This window comes from Mobula hypostoma, chromosome 26 (genome assembly GCF_963921235.1).
Source record: "Mobula hypostoma chromosome 26, sMobHyp1.1, whole genome shotgun sequence".
In the NCBI taxonomy this organism is placed as follows: Eukaryota; Metazoa; Chordata; class Chondrichthyes; order Myliobatiformes; family Myliobatidae; genus Mobula; species Mobula hypostoma.
Window position 1 is genome coordinate 35,638,353 of NC_086122.1, and position 23,914 is coordinate 35,662,266.

A 23,914-nucleotide genomic window follows, 5' to 3' on the forward strand; every position below is an offset into this window, starting at 1 on the left:
AGTAGTCATTGAATGAACTGAAGTATAAGGAAAGATTAGCGAAATTAAGGTATTTAGTATGGGCAGGTGACCATATAAGGGAATATAAGATGACAAAAGAATTGAAAAAGATTAATACAGAATATTAAACAAACTCTAATTATGAGAGTATGGTAAGAGGACAAAGGTTCAGAAGTAAGTTTTTTACACAGATATTGTGCAGGCGTATGTGAAGAAGACAGTGTTGGTCAATAATGACCCCATCACCCTGGAAACGCCTTGTTCTCATTGTTACCATCAGGGAGGAGGTACAGGAACCTGAAGGCACACACTCAGCGATTCAGGAACAGCTTCTTCCCCTCTGCTATCGGACTTCTGAATGGACATTGAACCCGTGAACACAGCCTCACTAGTTTCTTATGTCTATTTTTGCATTACTTATCTATTTTAACTATTTAATATATTTACTTACTGTAATTCACATTTTTTCTATTATTATGTATTGCATTGTTCTGCTGACACAAAGATAAGAAATTTCACAACATATGCCAATGATATTAAACCTGTTTCTGCTGCTGATTTAAGAAACCCTTAGATAGACCATAAGATCATGAACTATAGGAGCAGAATGAGGCTCCTTGGCCTGTCGAGTCTGCTCCGCTATTTGATCAAGGCTGATCTATTTCCCCCTTAACCCGTGGATACAGGAGCAGAATTAGACTGTTTGGCCCATTGAGTCTGCTGCACTAGTTCATTATGGTGGAGATAGGCAGATGGATGAGAGAAAAATGGAGGCCACGTAGAAGGAAAGGGTTAGATTAATCTTAGATTAGGTTAATAGGTCAGGACAACATTGTGGGCCTGTACTCTGCTGTAATATTCTATGTTCTATATTTTATTGTAAAAACATGCTTTTAAGTAGCACTTTTAAAGCAAGAAATTATTCCAAAGCACTTCTCAAGACAAAAACTGATGATAAACCAAAGGACATGTGACTAAATCCTTGATCAAAGGAATTGATTACATGAAGGTGGAAACTCTGAATTTAAGACCAGGATAACCAAAAGCGTGGCCTGAACATCAGTGTCCTGAATGCTGCTGCAAGAGGAGTGTTTTACAGTGTTGCAAAACCAGAGGCTGTTACAGAGCTCAGGGGTTTGAAAACAAGTTTGAGACTGTCAAAATGGAAGCATCGCCGGATTTGATCACATTCGAGGTGAGGAAGTGAGGTGTCATGAGTGATCTTGATTCAGTGCAAAAGTGAGGAAGCAGAAGGTTCTCAAACTATATAAAGGATGGGAAACAGGAACTTAGGAGACCAGTGGTATGGTCAGGCTTGAGAATAGTGTTTGAGTAGCCGAAATCGGCGGCATAGCAGCATCCTCTGTAAGGAGTCTCTGTACGTTCTCCCCATGGAATGTATGAGCTTCCTCCGGGTGCTCCGGTTTCTTCCCACAGTTCAAAGATGTACCGGTTAGAAGGTTACTTGTTCATTGTAAATTGTCCCGTGATTAGGCTAGTGTTAAATCGGGGTTGCAGGGAGTTGCTGGGTGGTGCGGCTCAAAGGCGGGAAGGACCAATTCCACGTTGTCTTTTGAAATAAAAATAACCAAGTGCTAGGGTGGAGTGGAGATAGAAACTGTGTTGTTCTTCATTATTAGCCGATTTGAGTACAGAAGTAGAGATGTCTTCCTCTAATTATATAGGGTTCTGAACAAACTGCATCTGTGTATTGCGTACAGATTTGGACACCCGACCTAAAGAAGGAGTAGGTTTTCATAAATAAAACAACAGAGGCATTTTTAGTTTAAGGGAAATGCTGTAACAACTCCTTTTATGTCAACTAAACACAGAATATAACGTGCGGTGAAAAGCTTCACCATTATGTCATCACATCAGACGGTTCTTAAGGTGAACCCCAACTCCATGTCAGGTGGCTGTGAATTATGCACATGTTTCCACCCATTATGTAACCCTATTCTTGGAGGGCAGGAAGTGCTGAGAAGATGCACCTGATCATTCCTCGGACAGTAGGTTTGTCATATGAGGAGAGTTGAATTTAGGAGAATGAGAGATGGTCTCATTGAAACCTGGGGCTTGACTGGGTAGATATGGAATGGATGGGAATCTGGAAACAGAGATCACAAGTTGGCTAATCAGTTAAGAAAATTCTTCACCCAGAATGTGGTGAATCTTTGGAATTCTATAGCCAAGCCACCAATGGAGTTTCTCTTGATTCAATATAGAGATCAGTAGCTTTTATAATAAGAGTTTTAATGTACAGAGGGATTTGGGGGTCCAAGTCCACAGCTCCCTGAAAGTGCCCACACAAGTTAAAAGGGTGGTAAAGAAGATACATAGTCATAGTCATAGTCATAGTCATACTTTATTGATCCCGGGGGAAATTGGTTTTTGTTACAGTTGCACCATAAATAATTAAATAGTAATAAAACCATAAACAGTTAAATAGTAATATGTACATTATGCCAGGAAACAAGCCCAGGACCAGCCTATTAGCTCAGGGTGTCTGACCCTCCAAGGGAGGAGTTGTAAAGTTTGATGGCCACAGGCAGGAATGACTTCCTATTACGCTCTGTGTTGCATCTTGGTGGAATGAGTCTCTGGCTGAATGTACTCCTGTGCCCAACCAGTACATTATGTAATGGATGGGAGACATTGACCAAGATGGCATGCAACTTGGACAGCATCCTCTTTTCAGACACCACTGTCAGAGAGTCCAGTTCCATCCCTACAACATCACTGGCCTTACGAATGAGTTTGTTGATTCTGTTGGTGTCTGCTACCCTCCGTCTACTGCCCCAGCACACAACAGCAAACATGATCGCACTGGCCACCACAGACTCGTAGAACATCCTCAGCATCGTCCGGCAGATGTTAAGCCAGATACATGGCTTAACCTATCACCTTCTATCCATCCTCCTTCCCTTACCCCCACCTTCTTACTTTGGCATCTTCCTCTTTCCTTTTCAGTCTGTTTCGGCCCTAAGTGTTGGCTGTTTATTCATTTCCAGAGATGCTACCTGACCGGTTGAGTTCCTCCAGGATCTTGTGTGTTTTGCTCTGGATTTCCAGCATCTGCAGGCCTTCTCGTGTTTATGGCATGCTTATTCAAAGTTCGAAGTTCAAAATAGATTTATTATCAAAATACATATACGACACCATATACAATCCTGAGATTCATTTTCTTGTGGGCGTACTCAGCACAAGAATAATAACTATATCTATATAGTTAACTATATAGATAACTATATAAAAATAGTAACTGTATCTAATAACTATAACAGGGTCAGTGAAAGATCAACCGGAGTGCAGAAGACAACAAACTGTGCAAATGTAAATATAAATAAGTAGCAATAAACAAGGAAAACATGTAATAATGAGATAAAGAGTCTCTTCCAGGATGATCTCGTTGTGGCACAGCTTGATGGGCACATTAAATATTCCCATTTCAGCGTGCTATAGCTGAGGATCACAACTGCATCCAAGGTCTGAACAGTTAGTACAGATGTTTTAAAAGCGATTGAACTATCTATGGCTGCGTGAAACCAATGAAGACAATGCCAATTGTGGCCGTATTTCTCATTGGACTCCTTGAAGGGGACGTGGCTGCTAGTCTGGGCTGCAAGAGTGTTTTAAAAAAATGGGGTTTTCGACTTCCTTTACCGACTATATTGCTGGTAAATGTACAGTCTCCAGTAAATAAAATTGATGATCTCAGACCTAGGGCACTGTATCAGAAGGGCGTTAGGGCAGCGTGCATCCTCTGCTTCACAGAATCCTGGTTAACCCCCTCCGTACTGGACACAGCGACTCAGATTAGTAGGTTTACTAGACACCATCAGGATAGGAAGGTTGAGTCCCTCGAAAACAGAGGTGGAAGTGTATGCCTCATGATCAACTCCTCGTGGTGCACAAGTGTATCAGTGACGTCCCAATTCGGCTCACCAGACCCAGAATGTCTCGTAAGTAAGTGCTGTCCATTTTCCCTGCCACGGGAGATCTCTGTGATCATTTTGGTAGCAGTGTATAATCCACCTTGGGCCAATGTCAACAGGCTCTGGATGATCTGAGCAATGGGATTAGCCTGCGTGAAATAGCACACCCAGAGGCCTTCACCATCATTCTGGGGGATTTTAACCAGGCCAGCTTGAAAAAGTCACTAAATAATTACCATCAACAAATCACTTGCAGTACCCGAGGAAGCAGTACACTGGACCACTGGTTAGACCGCGTCTGTAGTATTGCCTTCCGTTCTGCTTGTGTTTGGAGAGGGTGCCGAACAGGTTTACCAGGATACTGTCCAGTTTCGAAGGCATGTGCTCTCAGGAAAGGCTGGACAAAATAGTGTTTTCTCTGCTTCAGCGGCGGGAGGCTGAGAGGTGGCACCTGATAAAAGTGTGCAAGATTGGAGATGCATTGACAGACAGAGCCAAGGTGAAACGTCTAAGACTAGGAGGCATGCACCTAAGGTGAGAGGGAGAAAGTTCAAAGGAGGTGGGAGGGAGCCGGTTTTGAACGCGGAAGCTGCTGAGTGCCCGGAATGCATTTCCAGGATACATTGTGGTGGTGGAGACAGATGTGACAGGCACACAAGTAGAGGAATCTGGACCATGTGCAGACAGAAGGGATTAGCTTAATTAGGCATCATTAGTGTAATTAGTTCGGCACAGCATCACGGGCTGAAGGGCCTGTTTCTCTGCTCCGTGTTCTGGATGTGTAAGGAATCAAAGGGTTTGGAATACTGGAGGAAAACAGTGCTGAAATGAAAGATCAGCCGTGATCTTATTGAATGACAGAGCAGATATGGGGGCGGGGGGGGGGGTGCAAACTAGCCTACTCCTGCGACTATTTCTGATGTTCTTTTGTTCTTATTCCCATGTTGGGCAGGGCTGAATAAGCCACAGAGGAAGCTTCTAACTGTGGGCTCTGTGTTGAAACAGAAATGAACTCTTTCAACTTGCCCTCGCTGTAATTTTAATCTGCAGACACTACAGTTCCTATAACGTTCAATAGCTTTCGGATTCCATTACTTCCCACACAGTTGCAGATCAGGTGGGGTGGGGACGAGGGCAAAGAAACAATGCTGGAGTTGCTGTAGTCCGAGTGGGAGAGTTGAAGTCCTGGCGTCAGTCAGTCTGCAGTTCCTTTCTTTCACCCTGTTGTTCAGGCTCCGTGCAGCTGCATACAAGACAATCAGCCATCAACAAGCACCGTTTATAATTTGCAATCAGCTCCCCCCTTCTTTTTATTTCCACAGCGCCTTCATTCAACTGCCCTGCTGTACAAAGGATCTCTTTTCTCCCTTGCCAAATGAAAGTTGCACAATAAAGAACAGAATGGTGCCCAGTCCCAGAATAAACCGTATACCCCACCGTCACGAAGGGATCTTTTGAGTGCAGCTTGTGGGAAAGGTCTTGGAATTTGCCTGTAACTGCAGTGCTGATAATCCAACAAATCAAAAAAGACAGCTATTCTCCACAATTGTCCTTAAACTGGGACTGTTCAGCTCCACTTCAACAAGATCAACTTTTCGTCAAACTCCAGCACGAAGTTTTCCCTGGAAGGATGAAGCAACCCCCTGCATATTCACATGACTTAAACAAGATTCCGGTGAGGATAGGACTGCATATTTTGCAGATGTTGGATTCCTTCCAGCAACTTCTGGCCTAGCGTTTGTAGATGCATGAAAATTGTCAGGCTTAAACATGTTGAACAGAGATACTACCCTCTGTCCCACACACACGTGCTTGTCGCATGCCTCTCTGTTTTAACAATCAGTCGGCGTGTGTCAGTACCACTGGTGGGAGAGGCTTCCACTGTAGGTCATTGTGCAATCAAGTGAATGGAACCCCTGGAATGATGTTCCTGTTGGAGTGCTGCACTGTCAGGCTGATCCCCTTTGGGTGATGCGTTGCGAAGACCTAAGTTCTAGGGAGAGGTTGACTTTATTTCCCGGAGTTTCTGGATAATGGGGGGAGACTTGATAGAAGTATACGAAATTATGAGGGGGCGTAGGTGGGTTTACATCCCTCAAGAAGCCAGCAGGCTTTTTTTCCACAGAGGTCTGAGTGAGACGAGGACTAGAGGACTTAGGACAGAAGATGGAATATTTCAGGGAAGGCTGAAGTGGAATTTCTTCACTCAGAGAGTGGAACGAGCTGCCAGTAGGAAGTGGAGGATGTGGATTCAGTTTCAACAGTTATGATAAGTTTGCATAAATACAGGGACGGGAGGGATATGGAGGGCTGTGGTCCAGGTGTAGGTTGATGGGTCCAGGCAGAATAACAGTTCAGCACAGACCTGATGGGCAGAAGGGCCTGCTTCTGTGCTTCCACACTCTAATATACATTAAACCAAAGCCCCATGGTGCAGCTGACAGCAGGTTTTTCACTGAACTGTGCTGCACCTGACTTGTACACATGACCATAAACTTGACTTGACTTGCCCCAGTCTTTCTCCAGGGCTTGGATGATCCTACTTCATTTTTCAGGGAAAAGGGTACATGGCGGTGGGGGGGGGGGGTCTGTGAAAAAGTTCTATTCGAAATGGGGACCTTTCTTGTCATATTTTGGGAGTCTTAAGGAATTACCTACCATTTGAGGGCATTTGATTGTACTTGGGGATTTGCCCCCTTTTATCGCGCATAGAGTGGTTGATGCATTGTCATATGGGTGTATTCTGGATCATCTGACGTGTTGGGGATGTGTGTGGGCCTTCGGTTTGAAGGAATGTCGGGGTATGGCTGTGAAATATTCGTACCTGTATTTGTGAAGTGTTGTATTGTAAGTACATTAGCTACCATGGTATGTTCGGGAAGGGCGGGTGAGGGCAGTTCTGTTTAGGGGTAAGATATAAAAGCAAAATGGAGGAAAATGTAATGCATTACTTACTCTGTATGTGTCATTCCGTCAATAAAAATAATAGAAAAAAAAGAAAAGATACCCTCCGTGTACTGAGCCAACAATTGTCCCTCAGTTAAATACCTTTAATTGGCCATTGTCACATTGCTCTTTGAGGGATCTTGCTGTGCACCTTTGACAGATACACTTCCTATCTGAGAATTATAAAGATTGGTGTTATCACTCCCTCCTCTTTTAAAACTTCCCTTGAACAACACACATAAAATGTTGGAGGGTCTCAGCAGGCCAGGCAGCATCTACGGAAATGAATAAACAGTCGACATTTCGGGCTGAGAAGGAAGGGGAAAGACACCAGAGTAAAAAGGTGGGAGGCGGGGAAGGAGGATAGCTGGAAGGTGATAGGTGATGGAAGAAGCCAGCTGGGTGGGAAAGGTCAAGGACTGGAGAAGAAGGAATCTGATTGGAGAGGAGAGTGGACCATAGGAGAAAGGGAAGGAGGAGGGGACCCAGGGGAAGTAATAGGTAGGTGAGAAGTGAAAGGTCAGAGAGGGGAATAGAGGGAGTAGGGGTGAGGAGGAATTTGTTTAGCGGGAGGAGAATTTGCTCATCATGCCATCAGGTTGGAGGCTACTTTCCTTTAAACAGCATTATTATGTGGAGACACAAGAAACCTGGCCTCAGTTTTTGTTTGTGCAGCTCCTGGGACCTTTTACCATTTGAGGTGACAGTATGAATATAAGTTACTGTGGTTGTCAGTTTTGTATCCGGTCTCAGCTAACGTGCAACTAGGAATAATGGGTGTGACCTGCTTCTTGGCTTCCTGCAGTACACCAGCCATCTACTGGGCCATATCTTTGGTGAAATAAAGACTGGCGATGGAACCGGAGGATTGCAAATTACAAAAGCATTATTTTCTTTGAAAAGGGAAGGGTTCCTGTCTGTTTTAGATACAAGCTGCGAATGATTCCTGGTCAAGCACCTGGAAGATAGGGGTGGGGAGGGATGAATATCCTTTACTATTCTGGAGGCTCCTGCTAAATGCAACAATCGTCCCAGCGTCAGCACTGAGAAATGACAACATACTCGGCAGCCTTTCAGCTGCACAGGAAAGGAGAGCTGCCTGCAAGCTTTGTGCCCCTCCAGGCAGCGTCTGAGATGAACTAACCTGCTGCCCTGCTCCATCACTGTATAAACTTGTACTGTGCATTGGTGAGACCCGACATAGACTTGGGGACCGCTTTGATGAGCACGTCCACTCCATCCGACAAAAAGTGGGCTTTCCCAATGGCCAACCGTTTTAATTCCAACTCCCATTCCCATTCTGCCATCTTCAGCTACGATGAGGCCACTCTCAGGTTGGAGTAGCAACACCTCATATTCTGTCTCCGTAGCTCCAACCTGATGGCATGAACATCAGTTTCTTCAACTTCCAGTAATTTTCTCCTCCTCCTATTTCCTTCTTCTTCCATTCCCCCACTCTGGCCTCTTACATCCTCTCCTCACTTGCCTATTACCTCCTCCTGGTGCCCCTCATCCTTCCCTTCCCCCCATGGTCCACTCTCCTCCCCTATCAGATTCCTTCTTCTCCAGCACCTTGTCATTTCCACCTATCACCTCCCAGCTTCTTACATCCTTCCCCCCTCCCCCACCGACTTGGCTTCACCTATCACATTCTACCTTGTCCTCCTTCACCTCTCCCAATCTTCTTATTCTGGCATCATCCCCCTTCCTTTCCAGTCCTGAAACGTCGACTGTTTATTCACTTCCATAGATGCTGCCTGACCTGCTGAGTTCCTCCAGCATTTTGTACGTGTTGCACTGAATAACCTTGTTCCTTCCTTTGTCTCCAAGGCCAACAGAGATCTGCATTAATTTAACAGATCTTCATTAATATAACATGGATCTGCATTGAAGCAATCTACTGAAACACCTGTAAGTTGCTCAGCATGTTGTGTGTGGTACTAGAAAGTCAGCGATCTTTACTGGTGGCTGGAAAGTCTCAGTACAAAAAGATACGTCTAGGATATCAGACCAGTGACTGAGAAGATTTTAAACGCAAACAACAGGAATACTGCAGATGCTGGAAATTCAAGCAACATACATCAAAGTTGCTGGTGAACGCAGCAGGCCAAGCAGCATCTATAGGAAGAGGCGCAGTCGACGTTTCAGGCTGAGACCCTTCGTCAGGACTAACTGAAGGAAGAGTGAGTAAGGGATTTGAAAGCTGGAGGGGGAGGGGGAGATGCAAAATGATAGGAGAAGACAGGAGGGGGAGGGATAGAGCCGAGAGCTGGACAGGTGATAGGCAAAAGGGGATACGAGAGGATCATGGGACAGGAGGTCCGGGAAGAAAGACAAGGGGGGGGGTGACCCAGAGGATGGGCAAGAGGTATATTCAGAGGGACAGAGGGAGAAAAAGGAGAGTGAGAGAAAGAATGTGTGCATAAAAATGAGTAACAGAAGGGGTACGAGGGGGAGGTGGGGCCTTAGCGGAAGTTAGAGAAGTCAATGTTCATGCCATCAGGTTGGAGGCTACCCAGACGGAATATAAGGTGTTGTTCCTCCAACCTGAGTGTGGCTTCATCTTTACAGTAGAGGAGGCCGTGGATAGACATGTCAGAATGGGAATGGGATGTGGAATTAAAATGTGTGGCCACTGGGAGATCCTGCTTTCTCTGGCAGACAGAGCGTAGATGTTCAGCAAAGCGGTCTCCCAGTTTGCGTCGGGTCTCACCAATGTGTAAAAGGCCACATCAGGAGCACCGGACGCAGTATATGACCCCAGTCGACTCACAGGTGAAGTGATGCCTCACCTGGAAGGACTGTTTGGGGCCCTGAATGGTGGTAAGGGAGGAAGTGTAAGGGCATGTGTAGCACTTGTTCCGCTTACACGGATAAGTGCCAGGAGGGAGATCAGTGGGGAGGGATGGGGGGGACGAATGGACAAGGGAGTTGTGTAGGGAGCGATCCCTGCGGAATGCAGAGGGGGGGGGAAGGGAAAGATGTGCTTAGTGGTGGGATCCCATTGGAGGTGGCGGAAGTTACGGAGAATAATATGTTGGACCCGGAGGCTGGTGGGGTGGTAGGTGAGGACCAGGGGAACCCTATTCCTAGTGGGGTGGTGGGAGGATGGAGTGAGAGCAGATGTACGTGAAATGGGGGAGATGCGTTTAAGAGCAGAGTTGATAGTGGAGGAAGGGAAGCCCCTTTCTTTAAAAAATGAAGACATCTCCCTCGTCCTAGAATGAAAAGCCTCATCCTGAGAGCAGATGCGGCGGAGACGGAGGAATTGCGAGAAGGGGATGGTGTTTTTGCAAGAGACAGGGTGAGAAGAGGAATAGTCCAGATAGCTGTGAGAGTCAGTAGGCTTATAGTAGACATCAGTGGATAAGCTGTCTCCAGAGACAGAGACAGAAAGATCTAGAAAGGGGAGGGAGGTGTCAGAAATGGACCAGGTAAACTTGAGGGCAGGGTGAAAGTTGGAGGCAAAGTTAATAAAGTCAACGAGTTCTGCATGTGTGCAGGAAGCAGTGCCAATGCAGTCGTCGATGTAGCGAAGGAAAAGTGGGGGACAGATACCAGAATAGGCACGGAACATAGATTGTTCCACAAACCCAACAAAAAGGCAGGCATAGCTAGGACCCATACGGGTGCCCATAGCTACACCTTTAGTTTGAAGGAAATGGGAGGAGCAAAAGGAGAAATTATTAAGAGTAAGGACTAATTCCGCTAGACGGAGCAGAGTGGTGGTAGAGGGGAACTGATTAGGTCTGGAATCCAAAAAGAAGCGTAGAGCTTTGAGACCTTCCTGATGGGGGATGGAAGTATATAAGGACTGGACATCCATGGTGAAAATAAAGCGGTGGGGGCCAGGGAACTTAAAATCATCGAAAAGTTTAAGAGCGTGAGAAGTGTCACGAACATAGGTCGGAAGGGATTGAACAAGGGGTGATAAAACAGTGTCGAGGTATGCAGAAACGAGTTCGGTGGGGCAGGAGCAAGCTGAGACAATAGGCCGGCCAGGACAGGCAGGTTTGTGGATCTTGGGTAGGAGGTAGAAACGGGAAGTGCGGGGTGTGGGAACTATAAGGTTGGTAGCAGTGGATGGGAGATCCCCTGAGCGGATAAAGTCGGTGATGGTGTGGGAGACAATGGCCTGGTGCTCCTTAGTGGGGTCACGATCGAGGGGTAAATAAGAGGAGGTATCCGCGAGTTGTCGCTGTGCCTCGGCAAGATAGAGGTCAGTACGCCAGACTACAACAGCACCCCCCTTATCAGCGGGTTTAATAATAATATTAGGATTAGTGCGGAGGGAGTGGAGAGCAGAGCGTTCTGAAGGAGTGAGGTTGGAATGGGGACAAGGTGCGGTGAAGTCGAGACGGTTGATGTCCCGTCGGCAGTTGGCAATAAAGAGATCCAGAGCAGGCAGAAGAGCAGAGCGGGGTGTCCATGAAGAAGAGGAGGGTTGAAGACGGGAGAAGGGGTCATCGGTGGGGGTGGAAGAGTCCTTGCCGAAGAAGTAGGCTCGGAGACGGAGACGGCGGAAGAAAAGTTCCGCATCATGGCAAACACGGAACTCACTGAGGTGTGGGCGAAGGGGGACAAAGGTGAGGCCATTACTGAGAACAGAGCGTTCTGCCTTCGACAGTTGAAGGTCGGAGGGGATGGTAAAGACCCGGCACGGATGAGAGCTGGGATCAGAGGGGGGAGGGGGGAGGCTGGGGGTGTCAGTGGAGAGGGGAGGGTTGGGGTGAGAGGAAGATGGAGCCTCTGAGGGCCCAGGAGCTGATGGTGGGATCTGAGGGAGACGGGATTGCAGAGTATTGGTGGGGGAAGGGGAGACGGGAGTCACAACAGCAGCACATAAAGACCCGGCCTGGAGTTCAAGGCTGGAGTTGCAGTTGGTGGTTGCGCAATCGCTGTGAAGGTGTCCATGGTCGTTGCTGGAGTCCGGGTTTTGAATATGTCCTGAGGTGTTGGAGCCACCGAGATCAATGGCAGGAGCCGCAATTGAAATCCTGAGGTGTTGGAGAAGATTTATTGGGATTCATTCACGTCAAGTATACCAGGGGTACCATGGTAGCATTGTGGTTGGTATGACACTTTTAGCTTGGCGTTCAATTCCAGCAAACTCTGTAAGCAAACTTGCACGCTCTGTGCCATGAGCATATGGGTTTTCTCCATGTGCTCTGGTTTCCTCCCACAGTCCAAAGATGTTCTAGCTAGTAGGTTAATTGGAGATTGGAAATTGTCCGGGGACTAGGCTAGGGTTATATTGGTGGGTGTCCTTGAAGGAGCAGGAAGGGCCTGTTTCACTCTAAAATAAATATATCTTTCTAAGCATTTCAGTTTCAGTCAGTTTGGGATATGGTAGACTTTCTACTTTAACCACGGTGATATCAGTAGCTGCCAGAAAAAAGTCTTACCAGGGACTTACTTGTGCTGAATGGCAGGTTGAATTTTGGGTGCAAGTGTTAAGTTTGGCTTGGTATCAATTGATGGATTGCTGCATCCCAACCATCAACAAACTGCAGAACAGGTATCTATTCTAATCAACTCCACGATGCTCAGCAAGCCAGGGCACTGGAGACCTTACTCCATCCTGCTGCATGGTGCTCTGTGTCACAATCAAGTGCTGACGTCCACCCAGGGAGTGGCTGAAGGACTTCACCTGAATAAACACACCTGGCTATCGAGATGAGCATTCTCTTAGATATCTAGTTGTGTCTGTGTTCAACTTTGTATGGTAGTTCAGCAATGACTCTTTGCGCACACAAGTTTTTAATAAATCGCCCTTTTCGAACACCAATTCCATGCGATCTTTCGGTTTGCTTCTGCATGTGGGAACTTAGAAGCTGTAATCTTGGAGATGCTGGAGAATGGAATGTCATTCTCACCATATCTAAGTGCTTCTATAGATGTCTCCTTACTACCAACGGTGGTGGCACTGATGTGGAGAAATCTCTCACCACAGCTGGTTTACCGGTTTATCAATGATGGATCGGTTCCTGATGGCTCCCAAGGTGCTCAACAGTCCCTGGGAAGTGATTTATCTTTTACAATGTATAGTAAACCCCCTTACAGCCTCATTATATCTCCCCAGGAAACCCTGCATCACTGACATCCATGCAAAGACTGAAATTAAAGGGACTAAACCTGTTTGAGTATACTTAAACACAGAAGATTCTGCAGGTGCTGGAAATCCAGAGGAACATACACAAAACGCCGGAGGAATTCAGCAGGTCAGGCAGCATCTATAGAGAGGAATAAACAATCTATGTTTCAGACTGAGGACACTGATTTCTCCAACTTCCACTAATTGCTCCCCCCTCCCCTTCTCTCTTTTACCATTCCTCAATCTGGTATCTTTCTCACCCCTTCTCTTCTCCTCATGTGTCCATCAACTTCCTCTAGCTCTCTTTCTCTTTCCTTTTCTCCCATGCCCACTCTCCTCTCCTATCATCAGCCCTTCAACTCTTGCACCTATCACCTCCCACCTCCTTCACCCACCCCCCCTCCTTCACCTGGTTTCACCTATCACCTGCCAGCTTGTACTCCTTCCTTTCCCCACATCTTTTTTTGGCTTCGTCCCCCTTCTTTTCCAGTCTTGATGAAGAGATCTGGGCCCAAAACGTCAACTATTTATTCCCCTCCGTAGATGCCGCCTGACATGCTGACTTCCACCAACATTTTGTGTGCGTTGCCTGACATATCCACGAAACTTGCACTCTTCTAAAATGCAAAGCGTATTTGAGTGCATAAGTGAACTTCAATCCAAAAGATCTAGGGTGGAGTGTTTACCCTGCAATACACTGCATAGTGATGGACAGATATTGATCTGAATATATAGGGATGTATTTCAGATCTGACGATGACTCTGGGTCCCTGAATAGCAATTACAATGTCTAAAGGACAATGAGATAGGTATATGGATTGAAAATATTCAGAGGCTTATGGGCCAAACTAAGGCAAACGGGACTCAATGTGGATAATGGTTATCTGTCATATCCAACAATGATTGGAGACCTGTGCAGGTGAGATTTTAGGAGGAAAAGCCGTTGCGCTGGGGCAGTTCTGATCTCTTGACCTTGAATGGCTGGGTCCAGTAGTACAAGTAGGCATCACAAACTGGAGTCTTCCTTGGTTGCAGTAGATGACCGTAAGTTCTTCTGTGCCTTGTCATGCCCTTGTATCCTCAACAATCTCCTGCATGGATGTGATACCTGGACCACGTACAGAAGACACCTCAAAGTGCCAGAGGGATTCCATATGCATAGTCTGAGCTCGATCCTTGGTGTCTGTTGGCAGGACCAAACCAAGAGGTCCTCGATAGGGCAGTTACGACGAGTGTTGAGGGCATGATTGCAAAAGCAGAGCTTCGGTGGACAGGCCATGTCATACTCACGAAGGAATCCCGAATCCTGCATCCCCAAGCAACTTGGGCAAGAGGAATCGAGGCAGCCCCGGTAAGAGGTCCAAAGACTGCATGAAAGCTAATGTTGCACAAGCTGGGTTTGTACCAAATTGGCTGGAACAGAGCGCGCAAGGTCAGAGTGGGTGGCGAGCCTTGGTTGGAACCGTTCCCAGCAAGCTGGAGGAGAGACGCCAAGCTGCACTAATCGTCGCCCAGCAAAGAAGGAAAGCAAAAGCAGCATCTCCACTTCCAGTTCCAGCACAGTTTTCACGTCCTTATTGTGGACACCTAAGTCACTCACTAACTGGACTCAGCAGCCACCTATGAACACACAACAGAAATGCACTCATCCAACAGTCAGCATTGGGTACAATGGACAACCAGTCACTTCATGCATTGTAAATATTTGATTTGCACAGACTGGAGTAGCACCACAACCTCGAAGTCTTGAACAATGACAATAATGTTCTATTCTATCCCATTCACCAGAAGTCCATGTATCAAATGTAACAATGCTAAGATTCAAAAATTGGTCTACTCCAGGTGAAGTTAATTTTCAACCACAAAGTACTGATTTCTTTTCAAATTGTCGAGAGAAATTTCTCATTCACTGTGTTTTACTGAAGCTGGGTAGCAAGGAGAAGTGGCAATGGCAATCAGCCTCCATTAGAAACCACACCATTTCAGGTCAGAAGGCAGCTCACATTAGGGGAAAGCTCCATAATTGGGCTTGATAAAGAAGTTGAAAGACAAACATACAATTGCGGCAATTAAGAACAGTTAGAACATTGTTCATTCCCGGCAGTGTTGCACAGATGTGAAATCTGGACTTTGCAAAAGGATGAGAAAAAGAAGAAAGGGGTGACTCATTTGAAGGAGATTGCGCAAAGTTGTGTGGCTGCAGAACCGATTAGTCTGGACCAAATGAGGTTGACTCGTTTCCTGGAGATCACAACGCACAAGCAGGAACTGTGATCTGCATTAGACTGCCAGACAGTGGGACAGGAAATAAAGCAAAATAATGTTGGAAGCACTCAGGAGATCAGGAAAGTTAAAAAAAGTTAAAGTTTCATGTCCAGAACCCTTCATCAGGTCTGGAAAAGAGAAAAACAAAATTGTCTAAAGTAGTTCTATTTCAGGTGAGTCCAATTTTGAGCTGCAATGTGCTTGAGTCTGAAGTTGTCAAGATAAAGTTGCGCAGAGAAGTAATTTATTTGCTCTTCTTCTCTTTCCTAGTTCTGCTGAAGGGTACGAGAACTGAAGTGTTAACCCTTTCTACACAAGCTGTCTGACTCGCTGGGTGTTTTTATGACTTGTGCCATTTCATTCAGATTTTCAGCATCTGCAGTGTTTGATTTTCAAACAGTACAACATGGCAATCTTTGGTCATGTCAAAGTCAAAGTTGAAAGTTGAAACAGGGAAGGAAGCAGAAGGGCAGGAAGAAAGCAAAATATTTGGATGGGGAAGCTACGCGTCTCTTGGTAGGGGCTTCGGATGTAGTTGGTGATAGTGAGAAGGATCTGCTGCAGCCTCTTTGAGCCTCCTACAAAGCTTAATTTCAGCCTCTCTGATCGAATCAAAGTTCAAAGTAGAATTATTATCAAAGTAGATATATATCATGCATACAAAGCTGAGATTCATTTTTTGTGGGCATTCACAGTAAATCCAGGAAACACAGTAGAATCAAAGAAAAACCTCACTTAACAGGATGGATAAACAACTAATGTGCAAAAGTCAGCAAAGTGCAAATAGAAAAGAGAAGAACAAAAGTAATAGTAAATAAGTAAGCAATAAATATGGAGAACATGAGATGAAGAGACCATAGGTTGTGGGAACAAGTGATGGGGCAAATGAAGTTATCCCCTCCGGTTCAATAGCTGATAGCTGAAGGGCAATAACTATTTCTTAACCTGCCCTGTGTTCCACCTTTGACGGTATGCCCATTCCCATGAGGGTCTGGGTTAAATTTGCTGAAGAGGGAGAAGGTCCCAGAGAGAGATACAGAACCAACATCAATCCAATTTATTTTCACTGACGTATCTCATAAAATGTCCTGTTTTGTGGTATTAGCACTCTGAGAGACATAAAATTACACTAAGTTATAAAAACAAATAAATAACGCAAAAGAGGAATTAGTGAGGGAGTGCTCATGAGTTCACGGACTGATCAGAAATCTGATGGCGGAGGGAAAGAAGCTGTTCCTAAAACATTGAGTGGGTGTCTTCAGGCTCCTGTAATAAGAAGAGAGCATGTCGTGGGGATAGTGGTGGACAGTTAAGGAAGGGAAACTGGAGTTTGGGGTGGTGGAGAGGGGGGAACGGGTTTCATAACATTATGAATATACAAATACCAAAATGCTAGATAGAGATGGAAGACCCAGTTCCTCTTGGCTTACAGAACTAGCTGATGCTTGTGAAACCAATGCCTCATATGAAAATAATACGTACCTACAGACAATGTTCTAAGGGAGTTCTCAAGTGGACCACAATTGAGACACTGGTTAAGGCCCTGTGGTCCTCATTTCCCATTTTCTGTTTCTTCTTGACTCAAGAGGCTTTGCATCATGAATAAACTTTTCCTGCAAATTTTCATTTGTAATCAAATTGCAGTTATTTCATTCGCAACAACTAGCTTTGATACTTCTCTTTCCTAAGTCACCTCACTGGAGTGTTGTCACACAAAGGTCCACACTGAAGATATTAGAGAAGGTGGGCAAAAACTTGAACAAGGAGGAAGGTTTCCAGTTAAGTCTTACAGCATTGTGGCAGACAGGAAGGCTTTACAATGGGTCATCAAAACTGCCCAGTGTATCACTGCCAGCAGCCTACCCACCGTCAAGGACAGAAAGGAGCTGGGAAAGGGCCAGCAGCATCACAAAGGATCACACGCACCCTGCTCATGGACTGATTGTCCCACTCCCTTCAGAAAGGAGACTATGTAGCATCCACGCCTGAGCCACCAGACTCAAAAACGGTTACTTTCCCCAAGCAGTAAGTCTGATCAACACCTCCACCCATTAGCTCCACCTCATTCTCCTCACACTTGTATACATGAAAAGACATTAAGCAATCTTGAATAAGGGAGAAGCTTTAGATGTGCAAGTCAAGAGATTAAGGTCTAGGCAACTGAAACATGGGTGCCAGAGTAAAAGTGAAATTCTCATTTAAGGGAGCACAGAGATCTTAGAGGGTTGGGGAGGGGGGCAGAAGAAGTTTATAGAGCTGGGAGAGGCAGGATATGAAAACAAGGAAGAGATATTTAAAATTGATGTGTTATCTGATCAGGAGTGAACCGCAGGGACAGTGGGGGAATGGAGTTGGGTGTGGTTGAGATTGTATGCAACAGAGCTTTGGATAAGATCAAGACTATATGGGCTAGAAGATAGGAGGTACTAATAGATCGCCAAGTCCAAAGGTAATCATAAATACAAGATGTTTTCAGCAGAAGAGAGGAAACAAGGGATATGGAGATAAGTAGGGGCATGGAAAATTGCAGTTTAACTCAGAGTCAAATAAGCATCTAGTTCAGATTAAAAGACTCAGATCAGATGTGTAGATTAAGATATCTCTTTGTAATAAGGAGATATAATAGAGATAACTCTCTGTAATGAGTGTCTCTTTGTAATACAGAGCTATCTCTCTGTAATGAAGTCATTGTGCCATATAGCACAGGCACCCCACCAATCACCCAATAGGCACTTACGCTAACTTGAATTTGTTCTCCCTACTTTCCCCTAAAATCTGCCTAGATTTTACAAGTGGGGGCAATTTACCGTAGCCAACTGACTTGTCAACCCATGGGTTTTTGTGATGTGCGAAACTAGAGCATTCAGGACAAACCCGTATGTTTAGAGACTAAACATGCACACTCCACGCGGACAGTAGAGGAGGTCAGAACTGGACCTGTGAATGAGCAACTTTGTTTGGATTGGAGAAACAGGAGGATTTGAGACTCATTCCCAGGTTGGAGTAATTGACAACAACACACATTCAATGCTGGAGGAACTAAGCATGCCAGGTAGTGTCTATAGAAAAGACTAACCAGTTGACGTTTCATGTCTGGACCCTTCTTCAGGACTGAAAAGAAAGGGGAGAAGCCAGAGTAAGAAGGTTGGGGCATTGGAGGAAGAGGTACAATGTGGGGAGTGATAGGTGGAACCGGGAGAGGGGAAGGGGGTATTGACAGAGCTGGGAAGTTGATTGGTGAAAGAGATAAAGGGCTGGAGGAGCGGGAATATGATAAGATAGCGTGTAGAAGATCATGGAAGAAAGGGAAAGATGAGAGGAGCACCAGAGGAAGGTGATGGCCAGGTCAGGAGATAAAGTGAAAAAGGGAAACCGGAATGGAAAATGGTGAAGGAGAAAGTGGGCAATTACCAGAAGTTGGAGCAATGATTCAATGCCATCAGGTTGCTACCCAGACAGAATATAAGGTGTTGCTCCTCCAGCATGAGTGTGGCCTCATTGCGGCAGTAGGGGAGGCCATGGACTGACATGTAGGAATGGGAATGGGAAGTAGAATTGAAATGGGTGACCCAGTGGCAGTGAGGTTTCAAGGTATGTGTAAGGCAGACAGCACATTCTCCCCGTCCACTGCCTCAATTGCCCAAGGTATCTTCCTTCATGTTCAAACTGAAACAGAGTGTTTCAGTTACCTGTCAGTACATTACACTTGCTTTTATACAAAACAGACTTTCCAGCAAGGACATGCACAGCAGATGGGCAAAGAACCCTGTCTAATTTTTGCTTTTCGAGTTGTATGAACATAGATTTCAATGGAGGTGACCTCATTGAAACCTATCAAATGTTGAAAGGCTCCGATAGAGTGGATGTAGAGAGGATGTTTCCTGTGGTAGGAGAGTATAAGACCAGAGGATACAACCTCAGAATAAAGGGACATCATTTTAGAATGGAGATGAGGAGAAATTTCTTTAGCAGAGAGTGGTGAACCATTGCCACCCACAGCTGTGGAGGACTAGTCATTGGATATAATTAAGGTAGAAGTTGATAGGTTCTTGATTAGTCAAGGCCTGATGGGGATACAGGGAGAAGGCAGGAGATTGGAGCTGAGAAGGAAATGGATCAACCATGATGAAATGGCAGAGCAGACTCGATGGGCCAAATGGCCTAACTCTGCTCCTATATCTTATGGTCCTATGGTCTATGTTAACATAAGAAACAGGGGCAGGAGAAGACCAACCAGCAATGGAACAATGCAACAAGATCACAGTGTCAATGAGTGTCCCAAATGACTGAACACCCAGGTCTCTCAATCCAGTGACAGTGAAGTCACAGTGTCCCTAAACCTAAATAAATTCACAGAACTAATTCACTCACAGTGTAAGGGTCATAACAATGCTGGAAGACAGCAACAAGCAGAGGCAACTCAGCGTCTTGAATCGGTTTCTCTGCTTAATTAGTCCAATCTTTCAAAACGTTAATAACCTTGTTCAATTTCTTTTTCTTAGGCATTCACCTGAGGTCAAAGCTGTCTCATTTCCATTCTGAACAGTCCTGATGAACCGAAATGCCGTCTGCTTACTCCTCTCCATAGATGCTGCCTGACCTATTGAGCCCATCGAGCATTCTGAGTGTGTTGTGTAGCGGTTACTTCAAATACAAATGAAAACCGCTGGGAGACTGAGTGAGGGAATTAATACTGGATGACGTGCTTCCAAATAACTGAGTTCCATGTCAAAGAAGCTATGTTTGATCCTTTATTATGAAACCAGCAAGAGCTAACAAAACTAGTGGGATTAGCAATAACAGAATTAGAATTATAAGTGAGGCTAGTGATAACAGAATTAGCAAAATGACAGTAACTAACAGTACCAAAAAACATCTAACCCCTACTCTCTCTATCTCTAACTAAACTAACAGCTCAAAGACTGGATACGTGACTACACTCATTTACTTCTACCACGCCCAAACGCATGTGAGGAATTACTGAAACCCATAATAAATGTGCGACACAATGCAATATGGACAGACAGAAAATAAATACTTTGCTCCTACATGTTTTTTTTTGTTATTTCCACTCTGAGTTTGTGGATTCTATGAGGCCTGTGTGGGCACTTATCCATGAATGGGACAAGAAGTGACTGTTGGAGTGGATGGCCGGTACTTTGTGAGGTGGTTTGTTGAAGACTTGGCCTCTGTTTGCTCCTGGTGCAAGCCCTTGAGATTTGGAATGCCACCCAAAATGCTGATACTTTCCTTGGAGTGACCTTGGACCAGAGATTCCCAGGAGTTAGTGGGGATTTTGCACTTTCTCAAAAAAGCTTTCAGTATCTTTCTCTTCAGTCTTCCCGGCAATCACATGCCATGACCGTGCTCAGAAAAGCTCAGGAAAGTTTCAGGCGACGCGTGTTGACTGTGAAAACAAAGTGGCTTACCCAACATAGTCGGCTATATAAGGACTGGCCTCAGTACAAGGGATGTCGGAAGATACCAAAGTTGGCTCACTAATCCTTCCAGTGAGTTTGGGAGATTTTGTAGAGACAATATTGATGCATCTTTCCAGTGTCTTGAGATACCCGCTGAAGGTAGTCCAGGTCATAGAAGCATATCTGCTGGCTAGTAGACATTGAACTTCATTGAAGCTCAGATGCTTCATCTTCAAAACCCTTTTTCTTTATCAATTAAGAACAATAATGGCACATAGGTGAATTTATTCACTCTTGTCTGCCTTTGCCCAGAGTTGGCTCTCAAAATATGGAAATGGCCCATTTTTCCAGGATCTTGCCATGAACCTTATGGTCATGGGGCAATGTAGAGCAGTACTGCAGGTTGGTGAAGAACTTGCCAATATTACATCCTTTTCTATGCCTCTGTGATGATAGCTTAGATCTCAGCCTCTGTTTGCATGCAGAAAATTGTGTCTCAGTATACTACAATCCATGAATGAGCTTTGCCCTGATCTGGACTGTCATCGCCGTAGGTGGAATGGCTGCCTTCTGGTCATTAAGATTAGTCGCACTCCTGCAGAAAGTTTGAAGAAAGTGAGTTTCAACTTCTCAGGCCTATTTGAAGATAAGATTAGCTTTATTTGTCACATGTACATCGGGCCATCAAAACATGCAGTAAAATGCTTCATTTTCATCAAATCAGATCAGCGAGGATTGTGCTGGGCATTGCGTAAGTGCCACAACACTTCCAGCACCAGCATTGCATGCCCATCTTCACTAACCCTAACCATATGTCTTTGGGTGTTTTGGGGGTTAGCACATATTGCAAATAACTTCATCAACCAATCTTCAAATATGAATCTAGACTATAGATTAAATTTAAAATGCAGCTCTGAGCAATGGGTTCCTAAGAGCCGTGAATCACAGTTAAAGGGAAGACCAAGCAATGCTGATTAAAATTGATTTAGGTGTCTGTGGTGTGGGTGCAAAGTGGGAGGTGGAAAGTTTGGGTGTGGTTCAAAGAAAGCATTGTGAATGTATTGTAAATATGGAATTGTCCTTTGATCTTTAACACATAAAATGTCATGTAGCGTTGGGTTGAGTAGGCCTCTTCTTCTGAAGGCGGAAACAGGAGCAGCTGGAGGAAATCCATGTAGTCACGAGGAGAATGTACAAAGAAAGTGTTTGTTTATGGTGGAGCCATTGGTTAATATTATGACTTGCATACCATTGTAGACCAAATGTAACATGGAGATGAATTTCTGTCTATAGCCAAATTTAAGGTGGATGTTTCACAATCCCTCCCAATTGATGAACTCAAAGACGTTGGCAAAGTCCAATAAGGTCATGTCAAATTGTTGCTGTTGTCCTTTACATCTTTTCTGAACTCGTGTGGTGAAGATCATGTCTCCTGTTCCCCTGAAAAAGACAGCATTCACACTGTGATGTGGGGAGTGGCTGTTTGGCCCCTGTCAGGATTGGTTGAGGATGACCGTGGCAAAGAATTCTTCTGTGGCAGATAGCAGGGAGAATATTCTGTAGTTCCCACAGATGGTCATCTTGGAGTTAGAATTAATGCAACATGCACTGAGATACAGTGAAAAGCTTGTCTTGCATTACTGTTCATACAGATCAAATCATTGCTCAGTGCATTGAGGAAGAACAAGGTAAAAACAGTAGCAGAATGCAGAATAGAGTGCAACAGCTAACGTGCAGTATAAGTAGGAAATAAAGTGCAAGATCATACTGAGGTAAATTGTGAGATTATGAGTCCATCTTATACTATAAAACCATTCAATAATCTTATAACAGTGGTGGAGAAGCTGTCCTTCAGCCCAGTGGTATGTGCTTTTAGGCTTTTTTATCTTCTGGAAGAGGGGTCCACAAACTGGGGTCCTCAGATTTCTCAGTTAATGGTAGGGGTCCATGGCATAAAAAAGATTGGGATCCCTTGTTACAGGTATATAACACCTTGGTCAGACCCCAGCTGGAGTACTGTGTTCATTTCTGGTCACCTCACTACAGGAAGGATGTGGATACTATAGAAAGAGTGCAGAGGAGATTTACAAAGATGTTGCCTGGATTGAAGAACGTGCCTTACAAGCATAGGTTGGGTGAACTTGGCAATTTCTCCTTGGAGGGATACTGGATGAGAGGGACCCCCGGTAGAGATTTATAAGATGATGAGAGGCATTGATCGTGTGGATAGCCAGAGGCTTTGTCCCAGAGCTGAAATGGCTAACACGAAGGGACATAGTTTTAAGATGCTTGGAAGTAGGTACAGAGGGGATGTCAGGGGTAGGTCTTTCACACAGAGAATGGTGGGTGCGTGGAATGCACTGCTGGCAATGGTGATGGAAGCGGATGCAATAGGGTCTTTTAAGAGACTCTTAGATAGGTACATGGAGCTTACAAAATAGAGGGCTGTGCGGTAGGGAAATTCTAAGCAGTTTCTAGAGTAGGTTACATGGTTGGCACAACATTGTGGGCTGAAGGGCCTGTAATATGCTATAGATTTCTGTGTTCTATGTTTTATGTTCTAACCCCCACTCTAGATCTTCCCTCTTGCTGATTCCAGTCCCCTCCTTAAGAATCTTTTTTTGGAAAAGAATGCTCCAAAATTTATCAGCTCTCTGTATAAAGATATGTTATCTAACATCATAAACAAGAGAAATGCTGGAAATCCAAAGTAACACACACAAAGGTCTAACATTAGCTCTGGATGTTCACACTGTGTTTCCAAGTTAACCCTGGCCTTGTGGATCCTCTCACTAGAATAAACTATTTCAAAGAGCAGATCTTTATTTATTCATTTCAGGGGTTTGAATTAAAGTATTGTTAATGGTTCCATGTGTCTCGAGTGAGGTGAGTCTGCTTCAGCAGGATCGCGTCCTGCAACTCATGTTCTGTACCACACGGGTGCTCATTTATTTATGCAGGAATTACGTAAAGTCATCATGTGTACTCCACCGTTCTAATGTCCTAATGTCCAAGGCTGTACAATTGGAAGACTTCTACCTCCTGTATATCGTGAATTTTACAATTTTTGTTCGTTTTTACACCTTGTGGCGTATTGGGCCTTTTTGACTGTATTTTTACAAGGCCAACGGAAAGCATGTAAGTAGCTGGCTGGATCTGAACTTGGGACCATTTGGCTTAAAGTCCAGTGCTGATGCCACTACGCCACTCCCTTTGTCTTTCAAATCAGCCTCGCGGAATGAGGGCCAAGAGAC

At 44.9% G+C, this 23,914-nt stretch overlaps 1 long non-coding RNA gene across 1 annotated transcript in view; it reads left to right on the plus strand.

Moving 5' to 3' along the window:
* The window catches only part of LOC134338111 (uncharacterized), a 46,468-nt gene extending 23,003 nt beyond the window's left edge, over positions 1-23,465 (plus strand). Inside the window, exon 3 of the long non-coding RNA XR_010016142.1 lies at positions 19,743-23,465. This is a non-coding gene — a long non-coding RNA (uncharacterized LOC134338111). The remainder of the gene's footprint in view (positions 1-19,742) is intronic.
* The last annotated feature ends 449 nt before the right edge of the window (positions 23,466-23,914 follow it).